Raw genomic sequence first — 4,067 nt, 5'->3', positions numbered from 1 at the left:
GTGTTTACGCCGAAAGAGCACAAGTCGCTTGCTGACCGCTCCGCGGGTGCTGTTTTAGAAGATTGGCGCTGCACACGCCCTGTATAGAGAGGATCTCGAACGCCGCACGAACAGATTTCGCGCCTCCCTTCCCTCCGGGACTAAAGAAATACAACGCGGGCAGGTTTATCGACAAACGCAATCGGGCCGACCCTGCGCGGAGCACATCGGGCCACGCAGCGGGACATAAAACAGCTGTGGCAACAAGCGAGTTCACAACCCAAGCCTATATAAAAGCGAATTGCAGCAGCGTGTAGGGGAGAGAGACAAGAGACGAGCGAGGGTGGGAAAGAGAAGTAGGCTTAAGAGGGGGGAGGGGGGATGACAAGACAAAGTACGAATAGGAGGGTCTCCTTTGTGGTCTCGCCGGCATTTGGCGCAGCGGAGACGCCACGGAGGAGGACGAAGGGAAGAGAGTGGGACATCGGCGGTCAGGCGTCTAGGGACCGAAGCATCGCAGGACCGCGACGTAGCATCGAAAAGGCGGGCAGCCGTCCGGAAATTATTTGACGGAACAACACTATGGAGGCAGAGGTCATGATACCAGTGGGACAAGGCGTCCCCTGCGCGCAGAGAGAGAGAGAGAGGGGGGGGGGGGGGGGAGACGATCTCAAGCCAGAGAGACGGATGATCCGAAGAGAGCGTTCTTTATCGGGGCTGCGCAAACTTTACACGATCTTGGGTTTTTCTTTGTGCGAGTGTGCTTTATGATGCGGGGAGTTGCAAATCACAAAAAAGTAACAGAAAGAGCACAGAGGAAGCGACCTCGGAGCGAGAGGGGAAGTATATGACGAAGCACATGCCGCGGCCCGGAGAGGATGTTCTGGTAGACGAAGAAGCAAGTTCAAGGTTGGGAACTTCCGGCCGTCGCACGCTAGATTAAAGAAAAGAGAGAAGAAACGTGATGAAAGCAAGCAGGAAAGAAAAAAAGCCAACACACCGCGTAAGGGAAGGAGCGGCAGCCGCAAAAAATATTCGTGTAAAGATAAAGCGAGGACTAATTGCGACCGGCGTCATCAACTCCGTCATGCGCAAAAAAGGAGTGAAACCCCTGCATGGGAATGTACCTAGCTGGCGACACGGTCACTTTAGACGCGCAAGCGGGCACGAACGCACGCGCAGCCACTTGCATATACAGATACCGCATACGAAGCGTACATACGAGAGAGAGAGAGGAGAGAGTGAAAAAAACTTATTTTCGAAACCCAAGTCCGGGTTTGAGCTCTAGGTGAGGCTTTACTGACCTCCCTTGAGATGGTTAGTATGGGTAAGGAGAGTTGCCCACGAGGAGGTGGTTCGCCCAGATTCGCAACCCAGGCCTCCATGTATGTCAGAGCGGAGTGAATGGGTAATGGCTCTGGGGCAATGCCAGTATGTGTGGGATAGAGTCCGTATGGAACCGCACACTTGGCAAAGAGGGTATTCGGGGCTTGTATTTTATGCAGTCATTCAGTAGAAACGTGTGTGTGTGTGTGCTCGTCGCAAGAGCGCGGTTTCTTTTCTCGAAAAAGCCTATGCATGAGGTGGCGACGCGCTTCGAGTGGAGCCACGCGAAAAGGATACGCGCGCTCGAATAGAATTTCTAAGCGGCGTGCGCGCGTTGAGATTCGAAAGAATGTCGGTATAACAAAAGCGCACTGTTACTCTGCACAATACTGCGCTTCACAAACTAAATCGTGAGTCATTTTACTTGAAGGTGGATGACCATTGAAGTTTTAAGCACACGACACGAAGGTGACGCAGAATTTCGGCCCATGCATATACCCGATCACACACACCTCCAACTATAAATACGGAACGTCTGTACAGAAGTCCCTTTTGAATTTATGTTCCTTGAAAGTTTAATTTGAGCAGCGTGGTAACTTGTGGTCTTTTCGGCGCATCCTCCGTTTCGCGAGATGCGCCGTCTTGTCTACCTTGCCGCATGCGCTTGGCGCGACAATTTTAATTGGTGTTTGACGCCAGCGTGTTCGCTCATTTAATGGACCGGTGGTGAAGTCTGCCCAATTTGTGCGTCACATACGTTCTTGTCGACGCACACGAAAAATACACGGTTTTATCCATACACAGCTTCGGACTAAAATATCTCAGTATACATCGCGGCCATAATCACCCATTTCACGAATGTCGTCTGATAAAGCGACGGTCTTATCTAAAAAATCACAAGGCTGAAAGTAAGCTAAAAAACCGGGAGCTTACTCCGTGTTGCAGTTGATCGTCTGGAGCTAGAAGATTCAGAACGGCGACTTTACTCCGACAGAGCGAAAGCACTAGAATTTAGTATACCACATTACCGAACCACTGATACCGCATCTCTCCCTAGCATATATGCACAGTCGCAAGCAGCATCAGTAAGGGTGTATACCTTTTTCTCCACACATAAAAGACGCGGACAACTACATAACAAGTGCACCCCGTAGACGTCCTTCGATGACTCGGTTCGACAACGCGGCCAAACAAAAACCGCGCGCACGTTAAGCTCGAGCCAGTAATTGTTAGCCATACCACCTTCCCTTGTCAATTTACAGATACCTTCGTGACGTCATTTAATGGAATTTCACAAAAAACTGCGATCTCGCTAGAGTTATTTGATTTAAAGAAACTACGCAGCCGCACGAGACGCTCTTGATGGCGTCAGCAGGATGAAACTGAACGATTACTGGATAGAAGCTGAACTGTGTCATTTGAGGAGCGCTCACTGATATCAACCACAACTCTAATTAAGCCGCAGAAGCTTCGTCAAAGATGTTCACAGAAGTGCCGTTGAAAGACGGGATGCTAGATGTTTATCTATCCATATCTATCCATATCTATATGACATTGTAGCTCAGCGACCCGAATCATTATCGCATATTAGGATCGCTATAACGATGCTATAACGATTTTTCTCGCTGTAAAATAACACGTGTGTACGGTACGCGCCGAGTGACAGCGTAAAAGCGAACTCGACGTAATTCTGAAGTTTCACGTGCCAAACCAAGACAAAGCACGCTTCAGTGGGGCCCACTTCGGATTAATTTGACTGCCTGGGTTCTGTAATGCGGACCTACATCTATAGGTACGGGTGTTGTGGCATTTCGCCTCCACCGACAGGCGGCCGCTGTGGCTCGAAATCGAAACTGTCCTTGAGCTCATGAGCCTTGCCTGCTAAGCTCTAGCGCGACCCCAGACGCTGCTGTAGCGTTCCGCGCTGGAACGCTACCAGCGCGTCTGGGGGTCGCGACATAGCTTCTCAAAACACAAATGATCACATAACAGCGATTGCGGACGCGTTCTCCTCGGGTCACCACGGGCTAGGCACGGTAAGTAATGCGCGCGACGGTGAGTCACTCGTTTCGGTGGCAGACCGCGGGGCTAAAGACCGCAGAGGGGAGCTCGCATACCATAAGCGAGCGAGCGCGCGCGGCCAAAGCATCAAAGCACCTCTCGTAGTACATGCGACACTCGAATTCACAGGCAGTACCCCCCCCCCCTTCAAAGTTTCGCTCATTACGCGCGTTGCATATGTACGAGGTTTCGTTAATGGAAACGCGGCGCCTCTTCGTGCGGCGACGCGGAGTGCGCGTATTCGTCATCGTCCCCTCAGCCACCGCTCCCTGCCGGTGGCCGGGATGGCCAACGCACCCTCCGAGAAAGCCGGCGTATAATTAGCCCGGCGCACGCAACCGCGGTTCCCCATCGCCAGGATGTAGTTCACTAGAGCCAGGGCTCAGCCGCAGATTCTTGCGGTCGGTCCCCGAGCGTTTCGGTCGTGGCTCAAGCAGCATTCGAGTCTGCACACACTATATGCCCATTATTTTCGTTTTTACTGTACTATGCAGCAAAAAGGTGGCCAAGTTCTCCCCTCTCGCTCAACACACACACACACCACACACACACACCACACACAGTTCCCCCGCTCTTGACCTGATCGAAGCAGCCCGAACGAAAACAAACCGAAGATTTCACATTCCCTTCCTAAGAGTTGTGCAAGGTGTACATCACACGGCTTCGAGTCGGTCGCGCGCGCGTTCTTGTGCAAGAATTTT

General features: G+C 51.8%; 1 pseudogene; it reads right to left on the bottom strand.

The window, feature by feature from the left end:
• Nucleotides 1-3,718, bottom strand: part of LOC119406718 (mitogen-activated protein kinase 14-like) — a 76,177-nt pseudogene extending 72,459 nt beyond the window's left edge.
• Nucleotides 3,719-4,067: the final 349 nt, after the last annotated feature.

Source organism: Rhipicephalus sanguineus, chromosome 10, assembly GCF_013339695.2.
Source record: "Rhipicephalus sanguineus isolate Rsan-2018 chromosome 10, BIME_Rsan_1.4, whole genome shotgun sequence".
In the NCBI taxonomy this organism is placed as follows: Eukaryota; Metazoa; Arthropoda; class Arachnida; order Ixodida; family Ixodidae; genus Rhipicephalus; species Rhipicephalus sanguineus.
This window is presented reverse-complemented; position numbering and strand designations above follow the sequence as displayed.